Here is a 13,689-nt window from a genome sequence, read left to right as displayed (position 1 = left end):
ATAAAATCCCAGTCCAGGTTAGGCAGAGTCCCTCATTGACTCTCTTCAAGAGGAATCTTGATGAGTGGATGGGGGATCGTAGGTTTACCCCGGGTATCACTTCTGTGTCACTGTTAGACAGAGGCACAGTATACTAACCTCAAAAAAGGGCATAGAAAAATTAATTTAAAATGGGTGGCGAAAACCAAACACACTCTGGCTAGGCTTATAAATGCCCTAGGGCAGATAGCCTAGTATGAACCTATGAACCTATGAACATTCAGCTTTTGTGTTTCATCAATAAAGACTTTTTACTGCTTGTTGGTCCTAGTTTCCTCGCTGGTGGACGTTTTTCACTTCTTGGTTTTTTGGTGCTTATTTATCATTTTTAGATTTTTTTAGAATTAACTGGGACAAACTAGTATCTTGTTTATCAAAATTTTCAGTATGACATTTAGTGTTTGCAAGGTATTTGAGTGAGTTCATAATAATTACGTATTTCTTTGGGAGATTTAATTCCTCTTGTAATTGTGTAATATCACATTCCTTCCATTTATAAATTCCCATACTGTAATATCTCTTATTAAGGGATACTCTTGCAAGTTTATCAATTTATTATTTAGTAGCAAATTAGGATTAAGGTGTATAGATTGCAGTAGAAGGAGGGCATTTAATAATTGTACAGATGAACAGAGCTTTTGAGTAGTTAAAACCATTTGTTTAATAAGTGGATGTAAATTCTTAACATAAACAGAGTTTTGGTTTATGTTTAAGAATAGGAGAACCCTAGAATTGCACCCGTGTCTTAATTTGTTCATACCAAATTCTAGACCAGAAGGGGGACCATACGTTTGTGTTTTATTCATAATTTAAGATTTGACATAGTCTATAAGCTTGGATAAAACTGTAGTATAATTTAAAATCAAGTAACCCTAGCCCACCTTTAGATTTAGGAAGTATAAGCTTTTCATATTTTATTCTAGTAAATTTAGGATACCAAATAAATCTGGATATACTTCTTCCATGTCTATAAAAAATTTTTGAGGTATAATTGTGAAGGTAGTGTTCATTTGGAAAAGAATTTTTGGTAGCATGTTCATCTTAACAATACTGCTTTTTGATAACAAAGACAGATATTTTTCCATCTGTTCATATAATTTTCAATAGTATTCCAGGTATGGGTTAAGTTATTTTTAATAATTTCACTAAAATTGGGAGTATATATTACCCCCAAGTATTCTAGTTGATACGTTATCTTTATTTTGGTCTCTGGTAAGTGAAACTGCATATGTCCTATGGGATTTAGTGGGAAAAGTTGGGATTTGTTTGGATTTAGTTTGTAATTTGAAATCTCTGAGAATTTTTCAATGGCTATCAGTATTTTAGGAAGATCTGTTGTGGGGAGTTGTAAGTATATATTTAAGTCATCAGCAAATGCAGAATATATAATGTTAGTATTTAATACTTTTGGAATATGTAGAAAAGATTTCTGTGAAATATAAAGAAGTAGAGGTTCTAGATATAAATTAAAGAGGTAAGGAGAAAGTGGACACCCTTGTCAAGTGCTATTTGAAATGGGGATAGGTTTTGTTTTATTATTGCTAATCTGAATGGAAGTTGAGGCCATCTGATATAAAACCTTAACTTTATTAATAAATTCTTTAGGAAAACCAAATAAAGGCATAACATTAAATAAAACATTTAAATTTACTCTGTTGAAAGCTTTACTAACATCTGCAGCAATAATGTATTTGGGATGTTTATCTGTTTTTAGTAATCTGGTAGCTGTGTCTAGTAACAGAGTGTTATCACTTGTTTGCCTATGTACCATAAAACCTAACCGATTATGCAATATAATAGAGGGAAGTATATTCTTCAATCTGTTGGCTAAAATTTGAGCCAAGATTTTAAAGTCAGTATTTATGAGGGCTATTGGTCTATAATTAGTGGGATCCGTCGGGACAAAATTCGGTTTAAGTAGAAGGAAGGTCTTATAATTATTTATATATAAGTCTGTTATCTCATGTTGTATTATATAGTTATATACTTTAAGTAGGATTTTAGAGACTGGTTCTGAGAATATTTTATAAAATTCAGAGGTAAATCCGTCAGGTCCTGGAGATTTACCTGGCTTGAGATTTTTTTTTGCTTCTTTTATCTCTGTTAGTTGTAGTGGTGCCCATAAAAGTTTTTGTTGTTCTTGTGTAACTTGTGGAAATTTTAAATTTTGAATGAACTCATTAAATTTGTCATTTGAGGGTGGTAAGTGCATGTTGTACAGCCTTTTATATATGTTCTCAAATACATTTAATATGTCTTGGTTTTCCTGAAATTTATGTCCTTCATTATGTAATTCTTTAATTTTTGGTGGACCACCCTTAATATTTATTAGCCTGGCTAAAAATCTTGAGGGTGTTTGAGCCCATTCTGATTATTGATATAAAGACCTGCTTTCTAAAAAAGTTAAATTTTCTAAGTAATGCTTATGTAGTTGTTTTTGCCATTCCATACATTTTTCCTCTAATTCTTTTGAATATTTTTGCTGTAATTGTAGTTCTACTGAGGCAAGTTGTGATTCTAATGTGGTTTTTGGTATTATTATGTTTTTCTTAAACCAGGCAGATTTTTGAATTATGACACCTCTAATAACTGCTTTTGCAGCTTCCCATTGCTTATCATAAGGTATTGGCGTAATTATGATTTTTTTCATCTAATTGAGTGAGTATACTGTTTATCTCTTTAGCTACTTCTTGTTTCTGAATAATTTTTGGGTTTAAAATCCACTTATTAAAATAAGATATGTTTTGATTGAAATTTAGCATGTTTATGAATATATTGATTTTAGAATGATCCGAGATAGATCTAGGTGAAATGCTGTATTTTAGCTTATATGATTGAAAGAACTGAGAGATTAGGAAGGCATCTATTCTAGACCAAGATTTATGAGATGCAGAAAAGAAGGTATATCTGGATATTATTTTGTCATGTTGGAAATTCTCATATGGATCAAATAGCTCAAACGTATTTTGTAATTCACTAAGAGCAGTTGCTTGGTTTCTTTATTGGATCTATCTTTGCCAAGTTCCATTACTGCATTCTAATCTCCTTCGATTATATATAAATAATTAGGAAATTCAATATGTAAGTTAAAGATTTCATAAATAAACATTTGTTGGTTAGAGCAGGGACTATATATATTTAGGAAAAGTAAAGGTTTATTTATGATATGGAAATTTGAGGTAAACATAGCCCATCTACCATTCAAGTCAGTCTTCATGGAAACAATTTCCCCCTGATAGGCTTTGTTTCTAATGATAACAACCCCTCTGGAAGTAGAATTGTGTCCAGCAGCTATTATATGCTTGACCCATTTACTTTTTCTCTCCCTGTCCCAGAGTTGTGAGATCAGGTGAGTTTCTTGAAGAAAGGTTATCATTGTTTTACTTTGATATATAATATGCATGACTAGATTCCGTTTACTTTTGTCAGAAATTCCCTTAATGTTCCATGAATCTAAAGATATAATTTCTGAAAGTGTAAACATATTTCTTGATTAGTGTTAATAAAGCACAATAAGCAATGTGATAATAAAATTATATACTGTTGTGTATTAGTGTTAGTATTTTCCACATAGTGACTTCTATTCTCCTACTCCTCCCCTTTGTGTGCCTAACAACCCATCTAATGTTAGATAAACAAAACTTCTGAAAATCAAAGGATTTTTGTAACTTGAGTCTGGGTGTAAGTCTTATAGAGCAGAGGGATGTCAAAATTACCTACTATTTTCCAAACATACACAACAATATGCATCAACTCTGCACAGCAGCCTCCCTGTACCCGTATTCAGAATCAGTTTTAAATATTGTACCATTTTAAACCTATGTATTATATTAGTAAATGTAATAAAAAATATTTTGGATAGCCTTATAACCAAACCAAAGGAATATACTAAAACTCTAAATAAGGTCCTTAATTCTTCTATACAAGCCCTGAAAGCCCCCCCCCAAAAAAAATATATATAAAAAAATAATAAAACATCCCTATATCATTTTATTTTTAAGCTATACTAAGTTATAAGGTGCATTTATAATTACATGCAAATGCCTGACTAATACAAACAAACTAAAGAAAAGAGAAAAAATACAATGCAGTATATTTGTATGAGCTAGATCTATGAACACCAAAAGAGAAGAGAGAAAAATACTAGACTGGCATTATTAAACAGTACTGCTGCCACTCTAACAACAATAGAATATTGCATCTATCTTTCGCCTTCAATACATGTGTATTACAAATATCTAACTTTTAGTTTTATTTTCACATATATATATATATATATATATATATATATATATATATATATATATATACACACACACACACACACACATGCATTTTGCTTAGTATTACAGCCTAATAAAGATAAAGATAAAAAAAAAAATAAAAATGTCTCAATTGTATATATAAATTCTATAATATCTTGTAAACTCTGTTTACTTTTCCTAGAGAAAAAAAATAATAAAACAAGTACACATTACTAGTGCATATTTACCTTAAGGCATTCAACAAATAAATCATATTTGTTTTTGGTACATTGTTTTTGGTACAAGACCAACATCGTATCATCATAAATGTAATTTTGCCACAGCATATATGAGTATGCAGCTGCTATCTAAGATAATAATTTTCAGTCTTTTCTTCATGTATATCTCACAGCTTTGTATAAACATGAGTATAGGAAGGTTTCACCTAATAATTAAGATTAAGAGAAAAAAACATGTTATATTCCACCTAATCATCAGTTTAAAAAGCACATTATTTGAAATAGTAGTCTGCGTTGCCCCTTTAAAATAACTGCATTAACTTCAACATTCTCTAGCATAGAAAGTAACTAAACATCAGTCTATCTGCTTACATTCTGCTGCACAGATTCTATCAGTATGCTTGACAAATAGTCTAATGTCCTTTTTCAGTGTTGTAATGTCTTGTTTACATTAGATCCATTCCCAGTAATGCACTGGGGCTCCTAGGTCATTTAGATGATGAAATGAGTTGAAAGGTGAAAGGTTATGGCAAACAAATTGTAGCTGCATGGAATTGTGGGTAATGGGACCTCTCGGCCTATTCAGCACAGTGGAAAAATAAACATATTTAATTTTTACCTCAAGAAAAAGTTGAAATATGCAGGATTCAGCCCGAAACAGAAGATTATATCATTCAAATGCTTCAGCAAAGGTGGATTGTCTTTTTTCACACTGGATTCACATTGTAGAGATGGAGAAATGTGGCTTTTGCTTCTTCTGTGTATCTATTGATATTTTTTAATTTTTATGGTGCAATACTAGTGTAACAGGATATTTCATCTGAAAGCGGATGTTTTTTTTCCATAAGGTAAGCACAGTATTTAAGTTTCTGATGATTTTGCTTTATTTCAAGAGGAAGATCTTGGCTTATTTTGATTTTGTGTCATCTCCATGTGATTGCTTTCTTGGTTTTATATGCAGAAAATATTGATTGTACATGAGCTGAACTAAGGATCCTGATATATATTTGTCTTGGGAAGTCCATGTTTTTTGAGCGTCTTATGGATCTGTGAGATCTTTCAATTATGTCCTCCAAAAGCTCTTTATCCTGCAGTACTGTGCTTAGTATTTATTTTGTAACTGTGTTTATGTGAGTGGTTTCAACTGATTCTGGTATTCCCCTGATAATGAGATTATTTTGTCTGTTTCTTGTTTCTATGTCCAGAACTTTTTGTTGAAATTCTATAATACTTTTTGCACTAGCGTGTATTGGTTTCTGCATCTCTTGTATTTTTATTTCATTGTCCATAATTTTTGCTTCATTTTGTTCTAATCTGAGCATAATTTGATCCATGCTTGAGCTGAAAGTACTTAGTTTGTGTGCAAATCCTTGGATTCTTGTTGCAGTGGTTGCAATGCCATTTTAAGGTCTTCCAATGTTAATGCTTGTTCTTGCTTCGATCTAAGGGCAGGTTTAGTCATTTCCAGCTGAGTTTTATTTGTTTTTAGCCTTTTTGATGCAGTATCTTTTTCTGGTTTAACTATATTTTATAGTTTAGATTTGGTAATTACTGCATCCATGCGCTCTGGTAAATTTTCCATTTCCAACATTGATTTAACTGTTTTTCAGATAAAATATGTTCAGCTAGATAAAGTCACAGAAGGTTGATTTTATTTCGGCAATTTTATATTAAAACAAGCCGTCTTTTTCTTCTCTTTTTCACTCAGGCCTGCTTATTTTGAAGTGTCCCCGTCATGCGGTTCAGGAATCTGTTTGCAGTGAGTAATATTTTTCTTGCAAAAAAGGTCATTCAATGTAAAATACAGCTGAAATACTTTAGTAGCTTGCTTGTTGCCTTTTTTTCTGTAGAAATTTTGCTATTTTTCCTCAGGATGGGCAGGCAAAAGGTTAGATATTGTTGAAAGTTATGGGAAATCATAAAAAAAAATGTAAATCTTAAAAAAATTGAAGTTTAACTCTCCAAATAGGAATACCTGGCTTAAATAGACAGTTGCATCCTCAGGCATTATCCAACATAAATTTACCCATGCTAAATCGCATATTAGAGCCTATGTTCCCACTTACATTAACAGCTGTCTTTTTTCTATTCCCCTCCTAGAAGTGAAAAACAGTGTGTATGCCTTCAGAAAACATTAACTTTTAGCCTTAAGAAAAAGTGTGCTGGCTATCTTTAAATAAAACTAAATTGTACACTGTTTTATTAAGTGCATTAAGGCATGCAGGCTGCTAGGGAGGCTATCTCTTATTCCCTTCCTTTAATTTCAAACTATTTTCTTTGAACTGCTCACCATTGTGCCTTTAAATTTTGCATTTCCCTCAGAAGTGAGTGCTCAGAACTCTCACGATTAATTACTTGCACCTTCAGACAGCTTGTCTTCATATAACATAGTTAGTAATGAATCTTTGTAAATTTTACTCAGAGCAGAATGTACATTTGTCTTAACAGTATAACTCTTGACTCCCACTGAACACTTGCTAATGAAAAAAAAACAGCTAATATCTTTGCAGATATAATAAGCTTGGCATTTATTTGTCTTTCATCCTTTTTCCTAATCTTTCAAGCCTACTTGTTTATAACTTAAGCCAAGAGCATTCATCTAGGCATGCACCCTCTTACAAATAAGAGAAAATATCTTAGTTCTGCATCTAATAAGTGCACTTTTATACCCTATCCCTACCCCAGCAGCCCAAGATCGCAGCATATTAACATTAAAAGTGCTTTTATCCAGCCTTTCTTCTCTCATTATACTGCAAAGATTATATTTCTTACAGCTAAAAAGTACTGGTTTACTTTAATATTGTTAACACATACAACAGTCACTGAAATTACCCCCTTGAATGTTTAAAATACCCCTGACTACACAAAAGTAATGTACTATACATGGCATGCAGTTTATATTATGAAATGTTTTGTAGAAATACTCAAATTTGCTTTACTTAGAGTTACTCTCCCCCCTTTTTAGTGTCTTTCTAAATATTAATTACAAAGTGGTTGTGTGCTTTACAGTCCACCCACAAGTTGAACAAAGTCAACAAAAGTCCAATCTTTCCCAACCATTTTTCCTGCAAAGTCATGTTTCATAAATGTGATTGATGCTTTCTAGTCTCCCATTATTCACTAATTTATGTCTTGCTGGTCTCCTTCTTCTTCATCTCCCAACACCAGACTCTGGTTAAAGTCCAAAGTACTCCTGATTCTTTGACCCCTGTTCTTTTTTCTATCCTTTAGCATTTTCCTTTGAAACTGTGGAAAATAATTCATTGGCAAAGTCTCTCTATAAACTGTATTGTCAAAAGAATGAGAAGTATATCCCCCTTCTGTTTGTTGGTTCACTTTTTGTTCAATAAAATGTATTTCCTCCATAGCCTGCTCTGCATCAAAATGTTTTTGCTCACCAGGAAAAAAAAAATAAACATTCTGAAGACAGCTGGATATAGCAGCTCAAGTGTGGCACCTGCCTCTCCACATTTCCTGATTGCAGGGATAAATTTGCTTCTCTTCTGTCTAGTGTATAGTGAATAATCATTTTCCATACCCTGCTGACCCAGATGGTTAATACATGTCCCTTCTGCCATAGACTGGTCAGCAACAACTCTTTTTGCTTTTATGATTTAATGTTTACTAACAGTCATCTTACCTGTTTTTTCATGGCCAGGTTTGGCATATAATCTCTATGTGCCCTTTCAATTAACATATCTTGTTTTTTAACCCCAGTCCAGTTGCTTATTTTTTGAAACTGCTCTTTTTGAAAAGTCTTATACTCAGCCAGCCTTTTCTTCATTTCACCCTTTAATTTTTGCAGTTTTATCAGTTCATCTGAATAGCTAAAGTTTCTTCTATTTTTCCAACTTTCTATTTGAGTTGATATATTCCCCTCAATACTTCATTTATTTTATTCACCTCTAAGTATATTTGATTATTTTTTTTTACTCTGAAGGTTTTTGCAGAACAGCTGCAGGATTCTTCCCACCCAGTGTTTTCTCTTCACCTTTTCTGGCTGAATTTCTTTCAGGTTCTCAAAATTTCTTCTTTGTTGGCACCCAACAGTGCACTCACTGGCCAGTAACTGAATTTTACTCAAGCTGACAATATCACTGGTTCTTATTTCTCAGTTTCTTTTTTTTTCACAATGGCAGAACTAAAATTAAGCTGATCAGTGTGTAACCATCTTGGAAGTCTATCCACATCTACTGTTATGGTAATTACATAACCTTTCTATTGTGTCTGATGCAACCCAAACATATTAACAGTAGAACAGAGCCCAAGACAATCTTTCCAGGTGGTGGCCCTCATTGGAACTTAAATCTGATCACTGTGCCCACAAAGGAAGACCTAGACCTTGATATCATATCCAACTTAATGATAGAAGAATGCAGAGTCCCTGTAATCACATCTATGCAGGTAATAGCTGCACTCTCTTAAACCAAAAAACACAGCATCCATGGGACCTGACAGCATCCCAGGCTGTGTTTTACATGAACTTCAGAACAAACTGGCTCCCCACCTAAGCACCCTGTTCAGTGATAGTCTTAAGTAAGGCTTTGTGCCTACTGAATGGTGCACAGCAACAGTTATCCCACTTCACAAAGGGGGAGCCACCACTGATTCTGGGAACTATCGCCTTATTAGCCTGATGAGCCTGGTCTGCAAGGCCATGGAACATATCATCATGGAACTCATAAACAAAGACATTGGTAACCTCCAAACTCTGGACCCCACCCAGTTTGGCATGATCACACAGCCTATCTTGACCTCACCAAGGCTTTCAACACCATCTCCATTCTGGAATTATAGCTAAACTCACTAAACTAGGTATAAATCCCTATGTCACAAGATAGGTTGCCAACTGACTCACTGACAGAACCCACATTGTAAAAGTTGCAGACTCCAAATCTGACTTCAAATCAGTGACAAGTGGAGTTCCACAGGGTTCAGGCCTGGGACCTCTCCTGTTTGGTATCTATTTCTCTGAAGTATAGGCTAACACAGAAGGCCTCTGGCTAATGAAGTTCACAGATGACTGCTAACTAGGAGCCATAGTCGAGTCCCCAAATGATATGGACATCCTACAGAGGGGCCTCACTGAGACAGATGCCTGGTATCAGAGGCATGACCTCAAGCTCAATCCCAAAATGTGCATTGTCATCCCCTTTGGTAAAAACTCTGCATCTAGGAACTACCACATAAACAGCAGCCTATTTAATGCCGAATGTGTGGTAAGAGACCTTGGGACCCAGGTGGACAGTAGTCTCTCCTTTGATAATCACATCACCACAGTAGTCAGGAAATCCTTCTATGTGGCACACCTCATCACAAAAGGGTTCTCATCCAAGAAAAAAGAGGTCATTGTTCCCCTCTACTCTACAATCATTAGACCCATCAGAGAGTACAATGCCCTTTTTGGAATGTACCTCACAAGACATCTGCAGCAGCTGGAAAGGCCACAGAAGGATCTCACAAAGAGGATTACTGGCCTCAAACAGATGCCCTACACTGATCATCTCAAAAAAATCCAGCTTTACTCTGTAGCATATCGCCTACTCTGAGTAGATCTCTGCCTAACATATAAACCTATGTTAAACCCAGAGGTGTTGGTGCTACACCTAAAGAAATCCCAATCCCTCTGAGCTACACACTATAGGGACCTAAACGTTGTCACCACAATAAACAGGACATGCTGGAGGGATAGATCTTTGTCCCAGAGACTTCCTATACTCTGGAACAAGCTACCCATCTATGTCAAGCAAAGTTCCTCATTAGCACTCTTCAACAAAAATCTTGATGAGTGTATGGGAAATAGGAAATACACCCTGGGGATCACTTCTGCTCAATAGGGGCACAGGAAATTAACTTTCTTGGGTGGAGTAAGCCAGGGAACCTTGTTGGCTAGGCTTACTTAGGCCCTTGGGCTGATAGCCTAGCACCTACCTATGAAACTATGAACCTATATGCAAAAGAATGTCACCTGAAGCTGCATTATGGAAAAAGGCTTGAGATGTTGCTACTGCTCTAGCAGAATATACCTTCAGTAGAGAGAATAGAGCAGTAATTTATTTTTGTAACACATCTTTCATTCTCAGCTCTTATCTTTACTCCCCTCTTGACTTGCCATTGAGAATCCAGTTATATTTCCAGGAACCATGCGTACTACCCCCCCAGTACCTCTGTGTTTCCAATAAGACAGTACTTGACAAAACACTTTGTGTGATGGCCCTTGTATTTCTCAGGGAGTCAGCCTTTCAACACAATTGCTAGAGCTGGGGTATGAGGACCCAGTGGAGGTCCAAAGATCGGGTGCCAGGAGCCATCATACTTTGGCAGCAGCAATCAGAATTCCTACCTAAAGGGAGCAATGTGCAGTAATGTTAGCACATCCATCACTCCTACCATACTGAACTGCAAAGCTCCCATCCTCCATCACAAATCACGCAGGCCACATTTTTCCAAGCCCACATTTGGGATATAGTCCAATGACCATTAGCTGCTTCATCCTATCCTCCCTGGCCAGCCATAATATTGAGCCAAGCCTGCCCACAAAACTTGGCTGACAATGACACAGATGTAATGCCCTACCTCTGTGTGACTGGGCCTTTTGAGACTTATTTCACAGCTAAACATCATACTGCCTGTTAGCCACTTAGATAAAATCACTTTGTACATTTGATAATATTTTCCTCTAGATTTGGTTCTCTCACAGGTTAACAGGTAAATACCAGGCAACCAGTCTTCAGACCATTTTCAGCCTAGCACATAACCACTTTTCAGAATGTTTCCTTCTGCATTAAAGAGGCAAAGGACAAAGCAGACTCAAGGGGAACATGCAGTTACCCATCCAATTGTTGAGGCATACTCTGATATTTACAATAAGTCTATTTCAGAGGTGGGAGGGATGTGCTGCTATATGAGTCGATCATACCAATGTGTTTTATTAATTTGCTGATTAAGATTTAGCTATTTTTTGATGATATTAGAGGAAACACTTTTTTGCAAAGGAATAGGAGATCAAGGAAGGTAGGGTTGTTTGTGGCTCAAAAGGCTAAGCACAGATGACAGCAGACCAAATACAAGGCTGTCAGTCTATCAGAAGAGTTACAAGCTTTGAACCCAGTTATCTTCTTCTTTAAGAATCTCTGGTCTCTCAAGTTGGTAGATATGTTTCACAAATATATGCTGAATGGGGGTATTTAATAGCAGGAATGGTGAGAAATAAGTAAAAGGGGAAACAAGATGTCTCTAGATGTAGAGAAGATTCTCTTGGATAGTGGTCTGTGCAGAAAATGTGCTTTCCCAACTACTGTGGTGACATGATGGTCAAAAGATAAGACATTATTCACAAGAAAGCCTAGAACTCTGAAGATATAGTGTCCATTTAGAAGTCTGTATCATTTACCTGGCACGAAGGGCAACTACTTTATTTACCAAATTGAATTGCGGTACTTCTTTTGCATTTAACTTCAGGCTGTTATCATCATACCTATTACGGACGTGGGCTAACCATTGCTAGTGCAACTTCATGCCCTTGAATGAATACACAACCAGTTTTCAGTCTATACTGTGGGACATTACTAGTAACATTTTTTATATTTAAACATAACACCAGCAACTCTAACTAAATGGGTTCCATTAGACAACCAGTCTGCTATCCATTTCATAACATATGGATTTATAGTCAGATTTACAAGTCTGTTGGCACTGCCTGCATGGGGAATAATGTCAAAGTCTTTGGCCAGGTCAAGGTATGATGATTGCACTGTTTAACTGTTATATACTACTTTAGTGACCTTTTCAAAGAAATTAATAAAATGATGGAGAAAACAGTTGCTTTTGACAAAATTAAACTGATGCAGTTCCAGGGGTAAGAGATTTGCAAAATCCAAATTAATGGAGTCTGAAATTATATATTCCGTTGCCTTACATACAATGCTGGCAAGAATAATGGCTCTACAGTTTCCAAAGATAGAGGTTGGGACACCTTTACTTAAGGGCATTATGATGGCCCTTTTCCAGGCTTTAGGAATTAAACCAGAGAAGAGGCTTAGGTTAAAAAGGTTTAGTAGGGTTCAGATAGGCCATATTTGACACTATTATTTATTATTATTATTTATTACAGTTTGATTACCGGGGAGGTCCACTGGGCTTGTGGGCCCGTTTTCAGTGGAGGCCCAGAGAGAAAATCTCCAGAAGTTTAATTATAATAAAAAATTACAAAAAGAAATTACATAGAAAATTACATAAAAAAAAAAAACTGGTATGGTAACTGCCAGTGCTGCATTAAAGACTGAAAAACACTAGTCTGAAATGGCCCCTCAGCAGTCTCATGAGCTAAGTAGCACTGGTGAACATATTCTACAGAAACCTGATCCAAAAGCAGAAGGTTCTATCTCAGATGACGGCGCCCATAACACTTCTGCTGCAGCTTCATGTCGTACAGGCATCCTCCATAGAGATGGAATTCTGGTAGTAAAATCAAATAAAATACAGCTGTTATTTATACTGTCTAAATGTGGTAAGACGGTGCAACCTGTGCCACATGGCTATCTTGGAAAGTTCATAAAATAATTAATATTGAGGAGAAAACTATCCCTTCAGATATGAATATGCATTCATAAAGCATTTAATGTCATATAAATGCAAGAAGCATCCCTGGATTGCAACCTTTGTATAATATGGAAAAGCAACAAATATCAAGATCCTGGAACAGTTGAAAATAAACTATTAAGACTGCAATGTCTAAGGGGTTAACTGATAATGCCTCTCGCATCAGTACAGAGCTGAACAGTGCAATGTTTATTTACCCAGAAAAACATGTTTCTTTGATGACAGGAACAAAGGAAAGAAGGTCTACGAACTATCAAGAACTATGAATTGTTTTACTTGTGGGAGGTTGGCATAATGGTTAAGGTGTTTACCTTGTAGACACAAGGTATAGGGTTTGATTCTCACATAGGGTAATTGGCTAGGCTTAAAATATCCCACAAGAGCAGTTAGTATAGTACTGAACTATGAATAAGGTGGCATAAGAGATATTGCCAAGATCCATGTTGTACTAAAAAGGTAACCTAATCTGTCCCTTTACCAGGTGACCACCAGCCTGCCAACAATACAGTGATGCAGCAGACTATATACCCAATCTAACATGAAGAAAAATGCCAGCGCATCTTTGT

This window comes from Protopterus annectens, chromosome 2.part0 (assembly GCF_019279795.1).
Source record: "Protopterus annectens isolate FY-2018-M chromosome 2.part0, PAN1.0, whole genome shotgun sequence".
NCBI classification, from domain to species: domain Eukaryota; kingdom Metazoa; phylum Chordata; order Ceratodontiformes; family Protopteridae; genus Protopterus; species Protopterus annectens.
The sequence above is the reverse complement of the archived record's forward strand: the minus strand, read 5'-3'. Positions refer to the sequence as shown.